This window comes from Bombus affinis, chromosome 2, assembly GCF_024516045.1.
Source record: "Bombus affinis isolate iyBomAffi1 chromosome 2, iyBomAffi1.2, whole genome shotgun sequence".
NCBI classification, from domain to species: Eukaryota; Metazoa; Arthropoda; class Insecta; order Hymenoptera; family Apidae; genus Bombus; species Bombus affinis.
Window position 1 is genome coordinate 8,321,782 of NC_066345.1, and position 26,269 is coordinate 8,348,050.

At 38.2% G+C, this 26,269-nt stretch overlaps 1 long non-coding RNA gene across 1 annotated transcript; it reads right to left on the reverse strand.

Annotated features, from left to right (window-relative positions):
* Positions 1 to 23,387: 23,387 nt before the first annotated feature.
* Positions 23,388 to 25,794, reverse strand: LOC126913953 (uncharacterized). Its single transcript, XR_007709515.1, has 4 exons — positions 25,305 to 25,794; positions 25,110 to 25,232; positions 24,810 to 24,968; positions 23,388 to 23,962 (listed from the first exon to the last, which is right to left on the reverse strand). It is a non-coding gene; the product is annotated as an uncharacterized LOC126913953 (long non-coding RNA).
* Positions 25,795 to 26,269: the final 475 nt, after the last annotated feature.

Genomic DNA, 26,269 nt, shown 5'->3' on the forward strand with positions numbered 1-26,269 from the left:
AAACTAGCGACTTCGAACATCCAGCGTACATTTAAGTCAAAGTTGGAAACATCATGAACGTACTGCGACGAAACCGGTGAGTCTATTAACACTTTCACGTTATACATTACGAAGTATGCTTTGACAACGCGTTATTATCGACTAAGATTATTAATTAGAAGAAAAAATATCGTTTGAAAACGCTTTTTGAAGGTTCGATGTAGTTTGCTATTAGTATGACGGATTCACAATAATTCACGGTACACGGACGTTTTGGAGAGTCACATTTCAAAATGTCTACACCAAAAGCAATCACGTGACGCATATCCATATCGATTTATCGAAGCGAAAAGTATTTTACGCGCTTTCTCCCCTTATTTTTCGACCCCAGGCATTCTATGCTCGCGAGGCTTCTTAAAATGCGTTCGTAACCGGAATTCCACTCATAACTGGTCGCATTCCCGTGTTTTCTCATAATTGTAAAAAGTTTTACGGTTGAGCCTTTATTAAAGTTCCTATTCGTCTATATTACTATACATATACATATACCACATATTTTCATACGTGTATGTAGATAGGCTACCATACATTCATGTACATACATATATACGTATGAGAGGCAGAGTTTTAAAAAATCAATTTCCAACATTTACGAGCAATTAATGGAGTCGAAAGCGGCAGGATGGTTATCGATTTCCCCGATATCTGATATTAGGATCGCGTTTGAAAGTTAAAACGGTCGCGTGTGTGACATCACGGTGTACATTGTGTACAGGGAGGGCGCTCTCTCGATGTATATGCAGTGAAATTATACTTTATAAAACAGCGTGGCCTCATACGACGAAAAGCCGACTAGCCCGGTGTACCATATAGAACATTTTTTTCTTTGTCTTTCTTCGTTCGTTCTCTTTCTCACTTTCTCTGTGCATGGATTTACGATACATATTTATCAGCAACGTGAACGAAGAACGATTTATTCGGCGAACCGTGCGACGTGCGACGAGTGACACGATTGCAAAGGACGATCGATATCGCGAAGAAAATCCGGATTTAAGCCGGGATTAATTTAAGAAATAAACGGCTGACCGGCGGAGTTTCAATTCTGAATTTCAGATGCCCTTTTTCAGGGCAACTTTGTATAGTAATCTGTCGAAAGCATCGTATAGGTCGTTAATAGCTTCTGGTTAATGCATGTCTGTGTTTGGTTAGAGATTAGCACGATAATTTGATAATCTGATATTTGTGAATCTTAGAGAAGAAGAAAAAAAGTGGTAAGAATTCTTCAATTCTGTAATGCGTAAATTTTGTGATTCTATAAATTATAGATTTCATCAATATTATTTTTATCATATGATGAATATTATTTTGTAGGTTATGAAAATCTACTTGAAAAATTTTTACTATATTTGAAAGACTAATAATTTTTGCGACAATTTAAGATTATTATTTAGAGATTAATCAAATTTTATTGGTTATTTACTTTTTCTATCTTCAAGTAGTACAGATAAATTGCTAGAATTCTAAACGTGACAACAGGCTATAACAAATTTTGAAACAGAATAAATTTCGTATTTCTGAACGAAATTGAGTTTCTCGCATTTCTGTGACGTTATCCAGTTATGCAGAACGACTTTTACGCGTTGCATATTGGGAATGGTATTTTTTATTCAACTTGAGTAAGCTTTTTAACGCCAAATGAAACAATCAAGAGGTTTAATTCTGTAGTTCTGTTGTCTCACTTGTCATGCAAAAGTATATTTTAGTACTGAGACTTGATACTCCTACATTTACTTTTGATACTTGTAATTTGGTTCTTTCAAAATTTGGCAAACAATATTACGACGTTACTAGCTTTATTATTAAATTTATTAATATTATTCGAAACAATTTATTAGAATGTATTTATTAGAATAATCTGCAACTTATAAAATGTAATGAATAATATCATTTTAATTCAAGAGAATCCTCGTTAAGACTAAAACAAAGAAGACTTTCACTATACTTCCACTTCCTGGAATCGATCAAATTCATAAACAAGAAACATGATTCCCGTATTTCATTCAATTTTTAGGATCATTAAACTCGTCCCTGAAACGTTTCTTCGTATCTTTATGTTCTGTTTCTAACAGACCACCCGGTATCTCTATTGGCTCTTATCATCGAGAACTAATTATCGAGCTCGTCTCGTGTTATTATTCGTCCCGACAAGGAATCGCAATTCGCATTACAGTTTCTTCGTTGGTGGTATAAAAGAAAGAGTAAGAAGTAGAGGATGGAGAGGGGAGAGGAATAGCGGAAACTCGTCGCCTTTCGAGGAGACGCTAATTAAATAGCCACCAATTCTGGCTGTCCCCTTTGCGGCAACTTCCGGGATACGGCCGTCCAGAATTGGACGGAGATGAGAAAAGAAAGTTTTCTTATCCCGACTTCCGCGGAAAGAATGATTCCCGTAATTCGGTCGAGCGTCACTTTGTAATTTATAGCGCGCTAAGTGGTCCATTGTAATTGCAAATGATGCTATTTACTATTGTCGTTTAGATTATTGTAAACGATCCCGAAGACAGGGAATAATATCGTCATCATGAGAGACAATAGTTCGTTGTCAGTTTTCAGTTTTAATACGCAAAAAGGGTAGGTTTCATTCCATCGAGGATCATGCGGTGAAATATCATGCGTAAAAGTCGTAGCGAAATTAGTAAAAGAAATTTACTATAATTCTTTGTAACTAATCCAATTTTTGCAATATTGTATTTGTGTTAGTTTTTTCCATTTTTATGTTTTATCTTTAGAATATCTTGAACAAAACCGAATCAAATAGCTACTATTTTAGATAAAAGAAATGTGAATCGTGACGAACATAATGGCATATGCGATAACAGCTTAAATACGTCATGTGCACTAAAATACAACAAGAACTTCATTAGCAGAATGTTAATATTAAACTTGAACCTTTTAATGTTAGAAGTTGAAATTGTTATATAATACTTTGTTATCAATTTTATGTTAATTACGGCATGGATTATTCTTATGACTATATTTTTTCCGTAGAACGTGTTTTATTTTAAGACGCGCGATCGAAGCGTACCTGTTCTTGGTTGCACAAATGTTTGATCAACGTTGCCGTATATTACTGTGACGAAATATATTTACGGACATATGTAAAGTGGATACTTTTTCTTCGTTTCGTATGTAAAATCCTGGGATTTTCACACATTTTACATATACGCTAGACACGCGTTGAATACGGAGAAAAGAATAGGAACAGAAAAAGCTTGCATGTATCAAACATACATATATATTATTCTATTCAAAATTTATATCATAAAATACCGATAGTCTGCAGTATGTACTACAAACTGTGTCATGAGTATCCACCATTTCGGTTGAAAGGATTGTAAAACTAGGTCATCTGATTCATGCTTTTAACTTTGAAAACTTAAAACTATCCTTATTTCTTTTGTTCATCCTAACAATCTTAACAACAATGTTCACAATCTTTTATAAAGTATATCCATTCTAATACAGTTCAATTATTTGATATACGATATTGTCCAAAAATCTACGTGTTATGCGTTATGTTTTTATGAATGAATACGAAATGTGATCATAAATTTGTCAGTTTCAATGTATTTGTTTTGCTTTTTTGACGCCCTTCTTTTTTTTGCCAAATAATTTTTGATACTATCTGACATTCCGTTTCTAGTATCTCAAACAATTTATCAACGTTTCTAACTTTCTTTCTTCTCATGATCCATTCCGTATACATTTTACATCGTTTAATCCAACACTGCATTTACTGAACTATTTTCAAAAAGATGCACAAATCAGGAGAGAAGTTGCAAACAAATAACACCACAAAGAGAAGGATCAAAGATTCATTTTTGTGAAAAATATTTTCTAAAAATAAGTACTGATTGTCGTAACAAGATCGCTGTCATGGATTGCCCAAAGATTTTTACACAGCACACCATATTTCTCGCACCAGAAAACTCTTACACTTACTCTTCAACCCTCTCACACACCTTCGAATAATTGCAAGCCGCATCACTATCTCCCTCCATGGTCGTATAGGCTTATTTATCGTCGATTGTTGTCGCGCAGGGATCAGAGGGGCTCCGGCAACTTTTTCTTGACGCACGCATTAAAATTCGTGGAGGCCCGTCCGGAGGAGTGGCCGTCGTCCATAGACGACGCGTCCGCTTAAAATACACGCTTATAACCGTAGACACAGTCACGACACACATATTCATCGGATCCGCGGTGTTAAAGGTATTGCCTTTCCGAGCGACGACTATTTTTGCACCGGTGCGGCGTACGCCCACTCCGCCTTCTCTAATCTCAGCCCGAACCGAAAGGATCTATAATGCATGCCGTACGAGCGAGGGTATTTCCAACCCCCCTGTACGCTTTGCCAGATAGCGAAACACCAAAGGGGGTGAGATCATGCCTATGAGAAGGGAGAGAGAGACTCGGAATATCGGGCATCAAAGTGGTGCGATGTTTTCGAGGGTGGCGTGACCGCGGCATAGTGAGTCACACGCGAAAACGACTCTTCACCCCCGCGATTCTCTTCGTGGAGGAGAGCCAGCCGTTGCTGAGAACGTCATTTATTTGTAATACGCGCGCCACGATACGCCAAGTTCACCCTCCGAGCAGTCTGACGTAGATAAGAACGCGTTTTCACGCTCGACCACCGACGCTATGCGATGATACATGCCACAGCGGGACCAACTACCCCCTACGATTCCGCGACTATTCCCGGTTCTCTTCCGGGTACGAAGACCAATCGAACGGTGCATTATTTATTGGTGAATCGGAGTAATCTTGCTCGTAGATGGTGCTCGATAGTGGATATTTGTGAGAAGGGGATGATAATTGGCGGTGGGTACAGCAGGGTGATTTTGGTAGAATGAGATGGTTCGGTGGGCTTGAGAATGGGCAGTTTTCAGAAGAAATGGGAATCGGGTTTTTGGGAATGTTCGGGTGCTTTGTTATCGATGCTTATATACTTTTCAATCTTTTTGTGTAATCATTTACCGACCAGTATTAGAAAATTACGGGTTGTAGGTTGTATGTTTGTGTTGAATCGTTTCTACAATTTTCAAGTCATAAATGAAATATATTAGTCCAATAGCACAAGATGATTGTGCAAGGCAGGAGCATATTTCGATGAAGATGCAATGAAAATTTACTATGATGTTTTCAACGGTTCAAAGTTGAAAGGATCTAGGAATTTTAGCAGTCCGGTCGGGTACGAAACGAGATAAACATTGCATTTCCTTTTAATCAAAAACAGAGATCCCTCGTATTTCTACGATATTTATGTTTTCATGTGTAAACCAACCTCAAAGCTCGGTTACTTAATAAATAATCGTCTCATATAGGGTTTCCACAGCGTCCCCCTTAAATCATGATTAAATATAAATGCAGGTCATGCAGATCCCGGTACTTGGGGTTGTGTGAAAGAGATTCTTCAAATTAAGTGAACTCGAAGAGACATCTCGGAGCGTGAAATAAGCTGGCTGGTAAATAAATTAAATTCTTCTCCTGTCTGTCCCATCGGTTTCACGGTTAGAAATGAAATCATATCAAATTTCTCGCTATCGAGATTTGTCCACCGCGAGTCGATTATTAAACGCGGTTTTCACGTATAGCCGCTCTCGAATATCAAAAACTCTGATTGACTCTCGTCGGCCGTTCACCTATAGCTTTTCAATTGAATAAAAATTTATTTGTATAGCCTAGAAGGACGGATAAATATTTATACGTTATCGAAACATACCACGCGATTATATTGAAATGTTGCGTCATATGTTACCTATATCTTCTATTGTTCTTAGAATTTTATATTTATATAATTCACGGGATTAGTATTAATCGTTCGTGAAACTCTTTCAATCACTCATTTTTTTGAAAGGCCTGTCGAAAAATATATGCATCGTAATATCGTATCAATAACACGTTGAATATCGCTCAAAATGGTATCTAAATAACATTTCTCGCTTCTCTTATTATTGAGAGTATCGTTTGAATAAAACAATACGATTTTATATGAAATATTATTCGAATTTATAAAGCGTTTATCATAAAAAAGAAAAAAAGAAAGAGGTTGTTATATGTACAATATGCAAACGAATAGTGTAATGAAAGTCTCAAAGGAACTTCACCGGGATAACTCGTGTCTTCTACAAATATTTATTTCAAATTATCCGAACGGTGTCCAAGTTTGCTCGAAAGCGGGCATTACGTTAAAAGAATATATTTTAATCTCCATCCAGGAAGATTCCCCTTCCGGAATTACCATTCCATTTACCGTACAAGCGTCCCGAGCCAGATAATGCGGCAAAGTTCCAGCCAGAACCGCGCTTACGGCTATTCCTATCCCGGTTTCCTTGCCGTTTCTCTCTCTGCAGGAGATCTACCGGCGAAGAGTGCACGCCACGGATATAAATTCATACGGACGACGAGACGATAAAAGAACGTCGGTTCCTCAGCCTAACGTAAAATTCATCATAGCCATCGCTATTCGTTCGTTGAATTCTCAATTTACTACTTCACGAAACTTTCGAATATCGTAACTGGAAGAAAGCGAGGAGTTCAATCGCGATACATTTTCTTATCTTCAATGCTACGATGTTTTTTCTTTCTTTATGAATCTCTTCATTTGTCGAATTCTTAATTTACTATTCGACAAAACCTTCGATCAACGGCTGTTAGAAGAAGATGAGAAGATGAGGCTGGAGAACGGTTAATCCTTAATACATTTTTTTATCAACGAATATCCGACCACAGCGTCTTTTATCCCCAGCTTGGCTCGAGTATCGGCTACGCCTGAAATCCACGATCGGCCAGATCGATTGCCAGCGGATTCGAGCGATTTGTACGACGATAACGCGTCTGTTTCTTCGCCGAATTTCCTCGATTCAACCGGAACACCTTGATACACCGTTTCTTCTGACACACACGCTTGGAAAAAGCTGTGGCCGCGATTGGACCGCAAGATTACACTCAGAGGAAGCGTGCGTGCCTCGAGATCCCATGGACTATTCCCTCTCCCACTAGGATCTTCCTTCGCTTCCTTTCACCGTTCTGGCTCCTCTTCTTAGCGTGTTGGAACAGATGCTTGCTGGATTTCAACGATCGCGGCCTGATAAGGTGGCCAGAGGAAATAGAAAACAAGAGAACCCGGTCCCTTTTGTGTGGGAAAGCAGATGCATCTAGAGAGTTACGCGATTAGGAGCTTTATAGCTTGGTTATTCTTCTCGTGGATGTATCGTTCGGTTTCCTTTGTTTGATCTTTAATTGGTAGCTCTATCTAGTGTTTTCGTTAATGAGAAGATGAGATTTTAGTTTAATTTAAAGAATGAGTCTCTGTTTTGATCAAAGAAGTTTATAAGTGGATACTATAATATTGTTCAAGATTTTATTTCTCTCATCTTACGTCAATTTAACACAATACGAAGGGGTTACGATTGATTTTGGTTTCTGGAATTTAGATAGCTATCAATTTCATACTAAGTAGCTTTATCCTCTTCGTATCAAACGCGAAATGAAAAGAGTTTCTATAGCTACCGTTGTTGGTCTGTAATTTAGTATGTAATTATATGTTGTAATAATCGATTGATATCAGTGAGGCTTACAGTCAGTCACAAAAGTCTTGGTTCCAGCAATTTTCCAGCTGTATCGAATTTTCTATTAATTAAACTAAGGCATATATTCAATATCGGATACATCCCATTATATTTTTATTAGGAAGAAAAAGCAGCAAGCCGGGAATTGTACTACCACAAAAGCGTAGATACGCTAGTTATAGCTACATGAAATTCAATTCGCTATGAGTGAACTTTTTTGATCGACTGTACATTACATGAGGGATTTTTAGAAAAAGTATGAAATTAATGAACACGTTCGAAACACAAGCAAGTGGCGATTCCGCGTGACGAGCCTGTTAAAAATTCTAAGGCGCTCGTTGGCCGGCTACGTGGCTCGGATAAAGTCCATTTGGCGCGTCGTCACGGTGGCATTATGCAAAAACGAATCTTATTTTCCGTCTAATAGCGGAGCCACGGGGGAGAACCGCCACGCCTTCCTGGTCACTATTATAGCGATATAATATACAGAGACGGCTGGGAGTTTTTATGGCGGTGCGTGCAAAATTTATGTGCAATATGTGGCGCATCGTTTCAGTGGAAAGAAGAGTGGCGATGGAAGGAGATGTGGGTGGTGGCGGGAAAAAAGGAAACACACCGAGAAGGGGAAGTCACGGAACACACGCTGCATAATACAGACGAGAACATACCGAAAAAAAAGGAGAAAAAAACAACTGAAATATTACAACTGTCGAGATTTATGCGGCGGTAAATACGTTCGCCACGGCACGCTGTGTTTAATTGGATCTCTCTCACCCTGCCTTAAACCACCCTCTCGTCGAATATTTCAAACGTTCCACGAATTTCCATAATCGCTCCTGTTTGTCGTTGAAAAGTACCAACAGCGTCTCGTTTCCGTTTTAAGGGGGACTTCATGCAGGAAGGTCAACAATCTACATCGTTAAAACGGAGAAAGGGGTGGTTTAGGGTGAAATTTTGTTACTTCCCTTTGCGTGGAACGAGTTAGTTAAAGGTAACAGCGGTTATTGTCGGAGATGTATTATCGAGGATGAATGAACGTCTTGATAATAGTTAGGGAAGTTACGACTCGCGATATATCTGTTGAATAGCAATTAGGTATGCCGGATTACATTCAATGGTTACCGATTTTGTCCAACATTGTTGCCGAAAGCTTTGTGACAATGTGGTTGATATTTCGCATCGTTGGATGATTCCGAGATAGAACTGCGTGTAACCGTGTGTAACAATTTATGCAAAGTTATTGTGGAGGCTATCGTGCATTCTTATAGCATGGAAATGTAAAATATGGTACATTAATCACTTGCAATTTTGTTGAATACGCAAGAGGCAATTGGCGATGTTTACGAGTTTCTTACATCGTGGTGTGTTTTGGTTTACAACGTTGCGCAAGGTTAATGCAATCATTAAGAATGATCCAGTGTAATTAAGTACGGTGTGGTTTATATCATTGTGTCGCTGAAATTCTAAAGTACGGTGTATACTAATTCGCGATCTTGTAGAACATTGTTGCAGTAGAGAGAAGATGATTATAATTTCTGAATACCGTAACTGTAACGTCATCATCAGATCGCTTACGATCCAATGTAACATTATCATGTTGTAACGTGCCTAAGTTTCCAATCGCCATTACCGAACGTTCATTTACATCTACTTAGTCATGCGACGAGTAAGTTAACTCGAGCAAATATCCAATAGGATGATGAAGAAACGAAGCTCGAAGAGCCAGTCTCAGTTAGACATGTAAGAATTCCTTCGTGAAATCCGTATATTCTCTAAAGTGGTCTTGCGGTGGCGCGTGCATTTGGACGACTATTATGTACATGCAACGAATATACTGGAGACACGGCGACTCGGAATATGTACACGCGACCGATGAAGCTATCACGAAATGTTCTTATGTAACTAAATCGAGAGTCGTACCGAAGTGCATCGTTTTCGAAAGAATTTGTCCGGAATGCGAAACGATTCGTAGTAGCTGATTACTTAGCGAGGAGGGCGGTGAGGTGGATTTCTTGTTGGCGAGATGGTATCGAAGGTACGAAAGGAGAGTTCTTTTCGAGATGAAAAAGGTATACTTTAGGCGATTAAATTGTTCTCCCGATTGTTCCGAGTAATCAGCTTTGTAATTGCTCCTCTTTCTTCCTTCATCGATCGTGTCTACTCAAGCGTCGTCTGTATAGCTGCGTCATGAATTAATGATCGTTAATCGCAGCTTTTCATTAGAGGGTTAATCGATTGAAAAATGGGACAGCCATGCTTCAGATAACGTTCACAGAGGAGACTGTGTATTGATATCGTGTGATGTAGGTACTTCTTTTCCTAAGTTTTCTTCAGTGTTTTCTTAACAACATACTGGTGGTTTTCTTACACGATGTTTTTCAACGAAGAATTTCTTGGAGAAATATCAGATTATCTGGAAGTAAATTGCTGTGTTTTAATGATTTTTAATAATTTACTTGAAGCTTTGTGCAATACATTTATATTACAGATTTCGAATGCAAGTTTATTATACGATATAATACTTTTACGTTTATTAAGCTTTCTATGAATTTGAAGCTTTTTGATTAATCATTAACAGAAAATCCTCTACAATACGCACGATGCTATACAGACTACTAAGGAATTTATGAATTTGATCATTTCAGATCTTTTTCTACCAATAAACTAAAACATTTTTTATCTCGTTGAAGAAATTGTACAATTTCTAAACATCGATTTAAACATCTTCGATCTTACGTCATTTCAATGTAATATACAAAAACCGGAATATCTTTGCTTTTATATCGTACTTCAATCAATTTTTGTCCCTAATTTGTCCACCTATAGTAACTGACCATTCTGTTCTTTTCTTCTCTGACGTCACGCGCCCCTGATTCTTTCGATTCTCGAGTCCAGCCTGTATTTCGAAGCGTGTCCATCAAAACCGGAAGCACCGTTCCCTTTAATTTGCATATTGAAAAGAGAACCGCCCATCGTTTCGCGACAACACGTCCGCCGGTAGAGAAAATACCAATCAGCCTCAGTTAAGAGGATGGTCGATCGCAGGTGAACGGTGTCCAATACGATTCTGGGATGCGTCGATCGGCACCGATTAACGATTTACCGATGACGACAGGGCCAACTGGCAGGCACGGGAAACGATCGCAAATAAATCAGCAAATAGTAACCAAGTAAATATTCCAGGGGCCCGAAATTAACCATCGGTGAATGGGTTTAGGGGAGGTCATGACGGCCGCCACGGGTGTTTGTTCTGCCTGGGAAATGACAGCTGACCCGCAATCCCAGTGCTCGGAATCGCTTTGCAGAGAGGGACGGCGAGGTTGGCCGGGGGTGGTGAGAGAGATAGAACAGAGAGGGTTGAAACTCTTCCTACGCGATATAATGGCACGAAGAGCCGACGGAAATGAATCTTTCCTACATACGTTCGCTTACAGAGTAATGCACTTTTGATTATTCAACGATGACGCGATCGAGAGATCGGAGCGCAATGGATTATTCTGGGATAAAAAAAAGAAAAAAAGGGGCACTGCGATGGATGGTGTCTCTCGGTGTTGACGTTTAGATTTATGAGAGTTTTTATATTTCTGCCTTTTTTTCTTTTCAAATGCGATGTTCGATATTTATACGATTCATAATGTACCGGGAAAAATCAAGCGTTAGTGGTTTTCATTATGATTAATAATTGTATAGTTTTTCGTCTATAGTTTCTTTTAATATGATTTCATTTTTTATTATGAACTCGAGCTTATATATTAAAATATCACACTTTATGTATTAAATATACATGTGTCTCGTAATTGATGTACTCGATTTTCATTTTCTTCTTGAAAAACAGAAACTATTCTTTCGAAACTGTTTGGTAAAAAATTGTTTGCTTTACGCGGAAATAAAATAAATGGTCGAAGGCAACTTAAGAATGCTGAGAGTGATGAGGACGAAGATAAAATGGTCGCTTATTGTTATAGGTAGACGAATCGAACACAAATATCGATTGAAATAAATAAAATGTAAAGATAGTGGTTTCTTGGTTTCCGTATTTTATACCAAACTGAACAAACGTCAGGTCGGACATATTTCTTAAATAACTTGTGGAGAATTGCAGTTAGAAGTATCCTCATTGAAAAAGTACATTTCCATTTCTGGTTCTCTGCCGAGCAGACTCTGTACAGTATTTTTGTTGCCCCTGTTTCATGTCTCGCGCGATTTATCTTCCTTAATTAGGAGAGAAAATAGAAAAAAAAAAGGAAGCGGAGACCAGCGTTGGAATATCTTACAAACGAGGTGCTCAGGATTTTGTTACTCGAGATGCAAAAAATTATATCATAAAGTGGCCCCCGTGGAATTTGAACAAGGCTCCGTGGTTTGTTTTGAACAAATCCTATTTCTTTTGAGCAAAGGATAAACTAAGATTCGCGAAAGGATAAGCGAAGATTCGTTGAATCTTACTACAGATGAATCATTCAATAGCGGGGCCTCCGACAAAGTCTTGTACTAAAAGTACGTGATCCGAAATCGAATAGACCGAATACAAACAGCTTTCGATCCACACGAAATCTACGCATTCCGTAACTTTTCTGCCAAACAAAATCTGAATTTTAATATATATATTATCGTTCATGAACATTCGCACAAGAACAATAATATGAATAATTAATAATATGTTTTCGCGAATATTAATTAATTCAGAAGAGTAATCGAAACTCGCGACTGTTATCGATACGAAAGGAAATCAATCCTATTGTAGATAATGGGATTATAATCAAACCGATGAGATTATTATTACGACATTAAATATATCAATTTTTGAAACGTACGGTTCCATAAAAATTCTTAACGGTTGTGATCATTTTTCAAGGACTCTTCAGGTTTGTCTAATTTTTCGTACGAACATATATTATAAATAAGCTGGTAATCTTCATATATTTAGACAAAATTTGTAATGTACAGATCATAAAATGTATGTCGACAAAGTGGAGTACTCGTGTCAATTTTTAATACACAAATGATATTTCTATCTCTTCAGCGTTGTTTATAAAAATGCCATTTCGCGTCTATATCCTTATTAAAATAATAACAAGAGGAACGTCAGCCTAGGCGAATCTTCATTTTCGAAAACGATTAATTACACAGGATATATGATAAGAAACCGGCACATCGGAGAAGATGACTCAATAGGAATAAGCGTTTCCTCGTAGTTGAACGTCACCACGTTAAACAAAGTAGGACAAATACGCGGCGAAAATTATAATGGAAACAGTGTTGAAAGAGAAGAACGCTGACTCGTCGTATTTAATTATATCGTGAAAACGAGCCTCGAATCTTTGCGCATTATTTTTGCATGGTTCCGGGGCAAAACCGCGACGCGCTGAATCGTTCAGAGGAACGAAAAGGGATGGAGAGGTAAATTCTCTGCGCCGAGGGAGCCGTTTGTTTCAGATTTCAACGTTTATTCAACGATTTTTGTTTATCGAAAGAGAAAGAGAGAGCATGAGATCGCGAGAGAGAGAAAATGAGTTCGTGTGTTACTTGCTTAACGTGCACCGAATAAATTACCACAAAAATGCACGGGTTATGCGCATAAATATCAAATCCAAACCGGACCACTAAGTGTTTACCCGATTATTTGGCTACATGTTCGAGAAATTTATCCCGAATTCTTTGCGTCTGAACGTTTTTACGAGCGCGGATGGTCGACTTCTAAAGATCTGAATAGCTTTTCTTCTTCGTCTACGCATACCTTGGCGAACTTCATTCGAATCTCGCGAATATTAAATGTAAATGCGTGAGGCAATGCGGTTGGCTGGATTGTGAACCGAGAGGGAATTATTTGATTTTATTTCGATTCATAAATGTTAGGTTCGCGCGGAATAAGACGCTTCCCAAAGAGGGTGGAAATGTTCCAATCAATTTGAAATCATCGAACATTCGATAATTGTTTTTCAGAAACATTCAACCCACTGTTCTCTCTTATGGTTTAATGATATCCTTAAAGCGATTTAAACTGAAGAACCTATATTTTATTTTAAAGCATAGTATGCAAATATGCAATATTTATAACGCATTTCTTTATGAACGAAAAAGATACCAATTTAGTTATAGGATAAATGGTATTAAAGAATAAATAACAGGTTTATAAATGGGTAATTTGTTTCAATTAAAGAATAAATGAAGCGTTTGAAGATTTAAAAATAATCAACAATATTTATTATGCAAGAATTCGATAATTTGTTGAAAATGGAAAATGAGGTGAGCAGGATAGGATTGTATCGTGTAAAATATTACGAGAAATTCTTTTATTGAACCACGACGTTGATAGCTTCTTTTTCCTGCTCGTTTTCATCTCGTCGGCTTACGAAGTTTCAGCGTAAATTGGATACCAAGTATATGAGATCGTTCGTTCGTACGGTTTTGAGCCACGATGACAGGGATAAGGACGCGATAATCTGATTATAAAGTAACGGAAGAGCTATTGGAATTTCTATAATCCCTTTGGTTACACGATGTCATTAGCTCGATGGGAATCGGGCCGAACTCTTCATCTGGATATTTTATGATTCTAATTCGGTAAAACGAACCAATAAAATATTATATTCCATATTTTATATTTTTCCTAATTAACGTGCATAATCTCGTTTCGTAAAACCATTCACGTTTATTTTCCAAATACCAAATGATGTCGACGAGGTTCCAAGAATTTCCAAAAATAAATCATTCGTGATAACAAAAATATCGATTACTCGTTACGAATACCATCTTTTTTCGTTACTGCCAACAAGGATATGACACGATCTTCTTATGAAAGAACTAAATCTATCTATAGAGATAAAATTATCAAGATAACAGGATCGTGTGAACGAAACGAAAATTGACGATGGTGTTAAAGATTTGCTTGATGATAATTTAAATGCCAATAACTTCACAGTAGTATTAAAGACACTTTCCGTTTTATTTGTACAATTTTCTAATGCAGACGTCGTTTTACGAGAATCCGTAACTGAAGAGATTGAAAGGCTCATGATCAAAATGAGCCTTGTCCATGTTTGCCTTTTCCCATGGAAACAAAACATTACGCTACAATCTTTAAATCGCGTTCAATGAATTTCAACGTTTTTTTTAACAACATATCCATCGTATTACACAACTGTTGTAAATATAATGACACCAAAAATTCAATGATCGGAAACGATCAAAATTCCATTTCTTTTTTTCCCGATTAGACAATCGTTCCAGAACCCTACGCGTCGTCGTATTCATCACTGATCATGACCATTTTGTGCGACACCGATCGTGCTGATTCCGTGAATAAATTAGACTTTTGAAATCTAACAAGCCCGCGATAACCTTTCGTTTGAGGAAACGGAATATTTATGGTCGCCGGAAGGTGGGTACCAAAAAAGAAGAAAAAGAAAGAAACACCAATGTCGTAAACAGGTTTGGAAACGCGTCAGATCGGCACCGAGATAAAACGCCATCGTTCGACGATGGTGCGTCGGTTTCTGGTGATCAACCAACCCGTTGGCCAGTCATTTCGCCATGGCCCTCCGCCATGGAAACACGCTGAATAGTTTGATTTGCGCCGGAAACCGGTTTTTATCGAGCTGTGTCCTCCTCTTCTCTCTTTTTTTTTTTTTTTGCTTAACTGTTCATTCGTTTCCGTGATGCTTTTCGCACGATTGATTTGGAGAGGACGTGTGGCCGACAGGTTTTCAACTTTGACGCGTACCTGTCGGATAATTAACTGTTTCCGTCTTCTCCATGCCTGATACGATTCGTATCGGACCTCTTTTTCGCTTCCTCCACTTCAATAAAGCCGTGGGTGGCTTTCGTTGAACTGGCTCGGTCTTCGCGATGATTTCTTGCACGCGCAACTTTGGATATCCCGTTGATTCGTGGATTTGTGACGGGAGAAATAAAAACACGTATCGTTTTTGTATCGTGAGCTTGCTAAAAGACTGACGCATCTTGAAATACCCGCAAAAATCAATTTTAAAGGTTTATGTGTGTCGCTATTAGACTGCGGATTTTTATGCATTTAGGAAATATTTAAATGTAACGAAGTATACGTAATATGGAAAAATATAGAGAACTACAATTTACGCTTATCTATGTTATCTTCTTACAATTAATAAAATTGTGAAAGTAAATAGTTTACTTCTTTGACAAACTTTTTTAAACATATTTCTTTGTACTATATTCAAAATAAATAAAAAATATAAATAGAAAAGATATATTAACAATATTCGTGAAATAATACACGTGGATTTGTTTTTGTTATTATTGCGTGTAATCCAAATATTGTTTGGAAAGCAACGCGAAAATCAAACATGAATACAGTACTTTCGATACGGTGTATTCGTATTAATGCGAAGCCACGGTTTATTGTATGATTTATCCGGCTGATATTGTATTCGATAATCGGGCATTAAAAAGTGAGAACGCGCGGTAATGACTATGTACGCGTGAGTAACGAATATTGCAATTAAGCTAAGCAATTGTAGAGTAAGAGCTTCTCGTATTTATTTCCGGTCCTGATTCTTGCTTGATGAAGCGAAACGCGTCGAGAAATCTCTGCACGGTTATTCCTAGAATTGTACATTATGGTGGCTAACTGAGATAAATTTCACGGTGAATCTTTTCCTCGGTGGAAAATGTTTCCTCCTCTTATTCAAATTACTGATGCTATATTAAGGTCTTTATCATATCATCGTGAATTAAGGTAGAGTTAGTCGAAGGTCAGAAGGACATTCGAGTCATGCTAGATAATGCGTTTTGTAATATTAACTGCTAATATTAAATGGAAAGATAGTTTCGACGTAGCATTAAAAATTAAAGACATATTAAATTTTAAAATTGCTCTTCCATAAAAATCTCAAAATATTACTTATTATATTCTTCAGACGTTGCTTTCATTAAACCAGTCGTTAGATAGAGAGTGCGTTACAAACCTATTACATAAGCAAATTGTTTATGTAATAGGTTGTATTGTAACTGTTGTATACACAGTTGTATTATACTAATCTGTAGATCTCAATGAAAATTGATAGGTTAAAGTAAGGAAACTTAATACCAAATTTATCAATTTCAAAATCCTCACTATCTACAAGATCAAGAAATTTAAATCTCTTTATTAAACAGATTACTCAACGCCATAGTATACCGTAACACGAAGTTCACTGGAACAGCTAGGTAGTTTTTTCTTAGCACTTTGCTACCGGCTTAAGTAACAAGCTTTTTCGGTAACCATAGAACCTATGTCACAGGAACGACTTTGCGTCCATGGTGTATAGGTGCTCTATAGGCGCTCCGGATCCCTTGGGTGGGCCCACAGATGCGTGAAGAGAAGAAAGGAAAAGGGAATATTGTACGTCACAACAAACTCCATGGTTGTGTACCAACAGACCTCGCCACAAACTGTCCCCAAGATTTTCTAACGGCGAATAAATATTTCCGCCGGTCGGGATCGATGCTGTAAAACTGTTCAAGGGACGAGACTCGCTTTGTGGCCTCGTGGGATCGCGAAACGATCTTAAACGGTCCTAAGGGACAATACTTCCGGTGCGGAAACGTTCGCGTTGCTTCGTCCAAAAGGAAAGCTTGACATTAACGTAGAAAAATTGCTTGTAAAATTGGAACAGGATTGGAAATTAGGAATGGGATGATTTGAAATAATCGAACTTGAATTTTGTGTGATTCTTCTTCGAAATCTTGTGTAATTGTACTTCAATGCAATGTTTCTACTTGAAAGTAGAGGAAACATTTTGTGTTCCAACTATTCTATTAGCATCCTTATAACGTAATCCGTATTTCAAGATAACAAGTTGATTGTTTATTCTCAGAAATACAGTGACTAATGTAGATGCTTTTCCCCGATGTCATTAAGAATAGGCAATTAACTTGCTGCGATGCTACAGATAATAATTAATGGAGAAACTCAACGATGCATTTATAAGAAATATCTTACATATTCTTGTTCAAACAATATAATGTAAACGTTTGAAATTACTTCAAAGGAAAAGAATTAAAATTTCCATTCTTCCAAGCCCAAGAAAATAAACTTTTTTTTTCAGTAAAAGAAAGGCGGTGATTATAATGGATTCTTTTAATATTTTATCGTATCTATGAATTTTAAAGCTTCCAAGTGTAAACAATGCCCTTTCTTGTCGAGGTTCGAGCCAACATTGCAGGTAGCTAGCTATGCCAGGTTCTAGGATGACACTGACACTCAATACTACCTTAGAAACGTTCTACGGTGGTCTTGAAAGGTTGAAATATTGAACGATAGACACTTACTCAAATTCACAGACAAACGGGCCAAGATACAGCGGCATGATGTCGAACGCGTTTCGGTATTCCCTTTTTCCCCGCGTTCTTCCGAAATTCTCTTTCATGAAAGTATCACGATGTCGCGAGGCGCCGACTACTCTGGAAAAACGTCGTAATGCTACACGGCAACTGCATATCCTCCGTAAAATATACTGTGAAAGTTAAAGCGAGAGTATTTATTCGAATGTGAATATTCTTCGAAACGATCTTTGAGAAAATATCGACAGGAAATTGATCATTTCAATCTGTCACTTTATGTCACTTATGTGTCACTTTACGAGCTAACAGCTTTAATTACTTTATATCTAGCACAATTAAATACAAGTTAAAAATTGACAATTCTAATAATAAAGTATACTGTCATTACCGAAATGTATTTTTTTCACTCAAGAAATTTCATTCAATCAAGAGAATATTATCTTCCACTCGTCTACTCTGACCGCAAAGCCATTCGCAAAAGGACTAGCTTCAATTCTTCATTCTTTCTCTACCAGCTAGAAAACTAAAAATTGATAATTCCAATATTAAAGTATAGTCCCATCATTGAAGAGATCATTTTTAACCCAACTCATCCTCTTCATTCTAAGAACATCCGCTCGAGAGAAGATTATCTTCTACGAGTCTAATCTCACTTCAAAGCTGTTCACAAAAGGACTACCTACAGTTCCTTAGTTTTTCTCTATCACCAAAGAAGCTCCTTCTTTCGTTATCCTGCAATCTGCCGGCGATTAAGGGTTGACTTTCGTACGTGGCTCCTCCAGAGCACTCATCATCACTGTGTTCTTGGTGTCACAGTAGGTGATGCCGGTACACGTGGTCGTCTAATAGTAGACATAACCGTTTCATCTGTAGAACATCGGGGATGTCGAGGCGAACGATTCGTCTCAGCCACGATGCTCCCTTTCGAGATACGTCGTTTCAACGAACGGAAGGGATACAACTCTTGATACAACTCTTTTTTTCTCCCCTTTATCTCGATCCTTGCCTTCCGTGTCGCTTCTTCTCCCCCTTTTTCTCCTTCTTCTATTCTCTTTTTTATTTGTTATTTACGTCGAGAGAATTTCCATCGCAGTGGGGGTGTTCAGTTGCTCACAATGAGAACTAAATTCGACGTCTTTCCATTCTCAGGAGTCATTTTCTATCCTTTTCTTTCTTCGTGATATTCGAAGACCTTGGAGGAGAGATAGTGAGAGATACGGGCGCATAAAGGAGAAGGAATCGGCAACAATGAGGCAAGAACGAACCGATGCTCACCCTGTTGCCAGTCAACCGATGGACTTGTGCGTTTTTGTGGGAACCCTATTTATATATTTCCCTGACATACCTGACCCCGTGTGGCCAGAGTTTCTCAAGCTTTCCTGATCGCTCGACCGTGACAGAAATCTATAATTTAATACCGAGACAAGCATGGATTGTCGTTAACACCATCAGGGACGTTCCTCGAGATGTAATTATATGCTTGAATGGAAAAATTATTGATAGATAAGTGTTGCGTGGATGTTCGTGTTTTCCGTATTTATAGATATCTGTTGTTTGTTAAATACAGCGTTACATGGATGAGTCTTGACGTTTTCTGTATTTACAGTTACCTTCTGTTTACATCGATAAGTGTAGTCTCGTATATAAAACTTATGGAAGTAATAGTGCGACCTTTTAAAATATTAACACTGTTCGTTTAGGTGCTAATAATGTAATATTCGTAGGATTAAAACAAATTATGTCTTACTTGGCTGAGAGCTAAGTAAACCAGGTGTTTAAATTATCAGGTAAAGCTGCAAAACTCGAAGAAGCTCGCCTGATTAATTAATTGCATTTTCCCTTTAAACTTTAGTTCGAGTTTAGCTTTCTCTAAAGGTTTTCACCTAATTAAAGTTATATTAATATTAAGAGACCAAAGCACAGAATTACCGTCTAGTTTTCTTACTGGCTCTAACTAGAATATACAAGCAATTTCAACATTGGAATTCCAATAACAGTATATTTAACAAACGAAAAATAACTGCAAGCATAGAAAACATCAAGATATAATTAAAAAAAAGATACATAACATATATATATAATATAATATAACGAGATATATAAGAAAACATCGAGTAAAACTTTTTCATCCGTGATTTTTCTTGCTAAACTACGAAAAAAAGAAAAATTATTCACTTCGCAACATTGTTAACGCTCGAAGTAATGATATTAATGTTGAAACAGGTGTTCTTATAGTTTTATTTCTTGTTAAAGATATACATGATATTTATTATTCTAAAAGAATGATCAATAATTTTTCCCCACCTAGGATTCAGACGAAAGTCGTTTTATTCGAGAAGAGAGAACAAACCATTCACTCTACTCAACAATACCGTGCTCAACTAAAAATTCAAAAGTGAACAATCGTGTACCTATGTTTACTCTAAAATGCTGTAAATCTCCGAAAAACTCCTGTTGCTTGATTTCAGCAAGATGAGCATCGCTGAAGTTTCTTAAAAGGCGCAGTATGGAATAATAGGATTACATAAACAACGGCAACAAGGCATTGTGGCGGGATGGTAGGTAGATAGAGAGTTGCAGAGGTAGCTGGTGAAGGTGCAGTTGGCCAGGCAGACATTTGCCGGTATTGAGCTCGATACTTTGTGGATTTCGTACAATAAAAACACCACACCTCACAACCACAACCACCGTGCAACAACGACACCGTGGTGTCGTCGTCGCCTTAGTCACCTACCCTTCGCCAAGCGGTTTCATTCAAGTAGCGACACGCCGCTGCTTTCTATAGGGGCGCCATCGCCATCGCCATCGCCACCCCACGAGGGAATTCCACGGTTAGACGCGTTCTTCTCTCCACCCCTAGTGTCGATGGCCGGTGCATTGTCAAAATATTGGCGTCGATCGGATCGTGTGAGCCTTTGTGCATAGCCTCATGCCCCAAGCTGACTTTTTCTAAAGCCACCCCACGATTTTCTGAAAGACTTCTTCCCCACCCTATTTACGACGGTCTACGTAGAAACGCGCGATCGTGTGCGAAAGTTAGAGAATCTTCCTCTTCTTCCTATTTCATGGATTCATATAGCCACGCGCTGCAACGCTATCGCTCGTAAGTATCTCTGGATATTTTGATTGATTTGTATATAACGATAGTGCTCGAGTTTGATGAATCGAGCTCGTAGAAGCTGAATCGATTATTTTTTATTAATCTCCGAATCTCATCGTTGTGGATTAAAGAACACAAATGACCTGATATGTTCGTGAATTGATGACACGAGAGGATGACGTAGATAATGGTGGATTTTAAAGTGGATTTGAAAAACAATGTTTTTAACATCGTCGTTCTGTACTTTTTAATTTGCCGAGTTGATCGATATCAAAATGAAGAATTTACAAAATCGTCACCAAAAATGCATCGTGCAAAACCTATAAAATTGTTAAATTCAAGATGAATTTAAGCGAATTACATATAAATATGAATTATGCTCTGGTGATTTTAGCGTAAAATAAATCTTGTCAGAAATAAGCGAACGTCCGGATACTATTGAACTTTGAAACATAGTTTATTCGTTCTCTTTCGTGGATGTGTGAGACCTTTTGTCCCGAAAAACGATCGACACGAGATGCCAAAATCCACGTGGATCTACAGAGAAGTCGAAGACGCCGAGATCTTTGAGCTTGAGACGTCGCCTCAAGCGAGGGATTTGCGCTTTCGAAAGAAGGGTCATTGTCGAAGTAACGAGGAGAAACCACGTTGGACCATGGTGAATCGTGCGAAGAAGATAAATGGCGCGCGAAGCACTTCCGTTTTCCCCGCTTTTAAATACTCGCTTCTACCTGGTATTTCGCTTCTCTTTTCACACAGGAAACTCGATACACGCGCTCGCGTCAAAGCACGTTCGCGAAATTCGGTTTAGCGTGCTGTCGATCGCGATTCGGGGAAAAAGCTGTTGAGCTAATTTTATTTCGGACGTTTCGCAATGGCTCGTGTCTTGCCGGGTCTGTTTCAATATCGGACCACTATAATGAAATAAAAGAAGATTTCAAACGAAAAAAAAAGACAGAGACAACCAATCGAAATGAAACCAACAGAATCGGGGCTCGAATTTCGTGGAAAAATTGCCACTACCATTCTTCGTCGATTGAAATTTATTAAATTTCGATATGTTACACGTGCAACTGCGATAGATTTGCTGTTGTTCTCTGTTTTAAATAATCGATCAAACTTACACCGTGGCCCAGTAGCTCAGATACGCGCATCATATTCAGTCGTTCATACGGTGCCCATTGTTTCTAATACACTTGATGGAGCAAGAGCACGTTACGTGTATACTCACGTTAATGGTTTGTTACATTTGTGCAACGTTCCAATAATTTTCAATATACTGACTACGCGTACTGACAGCGACAGAATGACTGACAGCGATAGAATGACTGTCATCTCCTTACGAAGAGGTACTATCGATGTTACGAGGGTTATAATTGACGTTATTATACAGGAAGATAGGATGAAAAGACGTAACAAATTTATAGTTAAGAACAAAAGCCTCGAATGGATTAATAAATGTCGAGGGTAATATAACGTGGGAGGTAATTTGAAAAAGGGGAAATAAAAATTGTCGAACTTTCTAAAAAACGAATCTATTCTGCTAAATTATTTTTAACCGAGTTATAATACCGAGCTTCGTTGAACTTGATATTTATAACTCATAAAAGATTATAAATACAGTTGTTGCAACATATTATTACAGTTTAAGTTACAACTTACTTTATTATATAGCATATTATTATAGCATATCCTCAAGATAACATTGTTGTAAATAAAAAATTTATATACAAACGACAAACTGAGATTGTTTAATCATAAATTCAAACATACTTTCTAATAAAAAGAAGAAAGATTCGATTCGTCGTTTTTTCGTGTCGGTCTTTTTTCCATGAAGCTCTACAAAAATATAAAAGCGCATTAACTACAGACTTCTTGTATTACACTCAACTAAACAATTTAGGAGTAAACGACTACCGCACATTTACAGGAAACTGTGCATAGAAACTGCGAGAGGGAAGATAAACGACGATGATATTCAAAGAAGAATGTGCAATAATTAATTTTCGTTGTCGGCAAATGGGAAAAGTCGCAGCCGCGGGCAATAAGACGTTATCGCGTTCGTTTTTTCTCTGACGGCCGTTCCATCGTCTCCTAGGAATTCAAAAAGACGGGAACGACGGTAAAAAGGGACTCCATAGAAATCGCCTTATCGTTCATCGTTTACGAACGTCCCCCGGCAGACCGCAAACTGCCGGCCATAACCGCGACGCGGTTGGAACAGTTTTGCGAAAGGTAGACGCGAAACCGAGCGTACACTGGCTACTGTTGACGTTTCTTGCGTACACAACACGTTACAACAAATATCAATTACCATAAACGACCATCTTTCCCTTGTTATTGGTGCTTCTATGAAGAAAGTTGGTAGCTAGATGTTTACCGAATTTATCTTTATTTTTCTTAATCTATTAAGTGGGTTGAATGTGATGTAAAATACGTGTATTGATTTTGTCAAGATACAAAAGATAAATATAATGTTTTTTCAAGGAAAGATACGAATATATTGTTTTCTTAAAGTACTGCATTAAAATAACATTTGACTATAACGGTGAAGAAGACAGGGGCATAAAGAAAATTTTCACCATTTAAAAAGATTGCTTATGCTATAGCTGTGGATTTTTCAATTTCTTTAAACTTCGTAAGATCGTAGGATCTATTTTTCATACCCTCAGTGTTAAATCGCGGAATTGATTGAAAAAATAATACAAATTAAACGCGCTAATCCAATGTTGAATTAAACAAATGTTATATAATTAAAAGTGAAAATTAAAGGAAGATTCAGGTCGTCCTTCGATGAAATCTTAATTCTTAAGTCTTTTCAACGCGCAATTTACAAAAACGTCAGATAAATTCCTGTACCAATAACTTTCCGAAGCTTTTAAAAGTACAAGTTTCATTTTTTTCTTCGCCACTTGAAGCCTCACGAGCGAAGTCAAAGACGAACCCGTTCCTGAAATAAAATCGTGCATCATCAAACATTCGATGCACGGGTGCAATAAGTACGTCGTTAAAGTGACCATCAGGCGTTCATCGCGATTCATTTTGGGAGAAGAGCTTTAATTACAATTAATACACCGCACGCGACGCGGACGTTCCTCGCGGACTATTAATGAGCCAGGAGGCGACTAATTGGCTTTGAAAGCCATCACATTCCCAAAGTATCGTGCGTACTTTACATTTATACTTATTAACCCATTAAGCATTAAAGTTGCATTAACGCAATATTTCATTTGCAATTTTTTTCAGTTAATTTATTGCTATCGATTTTTATTCATCGACATTGTGTGTATAAAAGGGAATATCAAGAATTCTTTTCATATTACTTTCTTTCTTATCGCTGTTTTTTCCACCTGGATTCTACAATCTAAAGAAATAGAGGTGTTTGAATATTATGACTACTAGATCGTGAATATTAATGCAAAGTCAAATTTTCGTAAATACAACTGAAGAAATAGAATGATTATATTTTGAACGTTCTATGTATTTCTGTATATTACGTATACTCTGTGCAGTTCTGCAGCTTTCAATTTTCAACAAGTGCATAAACACCGGCAGTGTAATGGCAAGATTTTGATTCTTAATGGATTAATATTACTCTTTACGCCCTTTTTCCCCTTTCGCGAGTGAAACCTCTTTATGCCAATAATGGACTGTCCCCAGCGGTAAGCGGTTTCCCTAAACGATTCACGCTATTTGCTGCGAGTATTAGCCGTATTATACGCGGCCTCGTAGGGTCTCATTTGCATGAACATCTGACATACGGCCGATCGAACCGATTGCCACCCCATCTGCCATACTTTTTGCCATCCGCCGCTGTTGCCATCCCTTAAACGCCTCTCGATCACGAGCTGGCTGCATCCAAGATCAGGGCCGTAGACGACCCATCGTCCGCATTCCGGAATTCCATGCGCCCTCTCTTTGCTTCGCATCGGATTTCGGGAACGTCCGCTTGCACACTAGAAGACGATATTCCGCACGAACGTTATGAGACAATCTGCACGCCGCTCGTGGCACGTGCGCCACCTTTTTTAACCTCATTCTTGTGCAAGTTTGCGAATTCGAACCGATTCTTTGGAATTTTTCCGATCAATGCTTACCGTTGCCAGTTATATGGTAGCTGTATCAAAATATGTATGTTGCGCTTGCTTCTGCTGCGAGAGCGTGGAATTTGGATTTCTCTTACATCTTCGGACATTGTTTTAAGAATCTTCACTTTTACACTGAAAATATTAGAATATTATAAATATTAGTGTTCGGCTTGATTTCATCAGACAGATATATTTTTCTGATACCTGTACAAATATTCCAAAAGAAGGACTTTCCTACCATATCGAAAATAATTTTCTGAAACACAGAAGAATATTTACGTCTGTCCAAGGTCTAAGGTCCGAACCTGTACTTTTGGTTTATGATACAGCAACCTACTGCATGATTTCACCAAGAAGGAATTCCACACGACAAATATCTCATCGCATCACAATACCATTATTATTAGCTTTACTCTTATCCCACTTATTACTTATTTATCCGAACTTTCACTACGAAAACCACCTTTGTTACACAATAACCAACCCAATACACGGTCCCAACCAAAAAGAATTCCACGCGACAAATATTTCACCGCAGCACAATAGCAACAAAAACCCTGGACGATATTCATTCTCCAATTTCAAGCACCGTACAAAGGCGAACGATTACAGATCCATGGCTGGTCGCCATACAAATCCAAAACGTCTTGTATGCAGCATCGTGGTTCCAGGTGACGAAAGCGCGATCGTCTTGGTCGACCGTTAGCTCGCGTTTGTTCGTCGCACGGTTATTCATTATCGCTTGTCGCCGCTGTAAGTAGAGCGAAGGGGGATATCCACGGGCACAGCGCATAGAGAAGACACCTTAAAAATAAAGGATGAGCCGCGGAATGGGCATTGTGAATATTCTTTTCAGGCGGGAATTGGCCCCGGCGTCGTCGTCACGACTCGTTTGCCACGAATGTCGTCCAAATGTTGCCGCGTGACAAAACGCGGAGACTTTCTTAAGTCCGCGCGTTTTGTCACGCTTCATACGTATCCCTTGACGAACAAAAGGGTACCACGGTGCCGCGGAATACGCCACCATGCTGTACGAACGCGACGTTTACCAAAGAAATATTCTCGCATCCATCACATCGTGTGCCAAAGCTACACTTCACAGAAAAATGAGATGAGAGAAAGAGAAAGAGAGGAAAGAAACAAATAGTGGAGGGGGAGCGTCTTTTGGC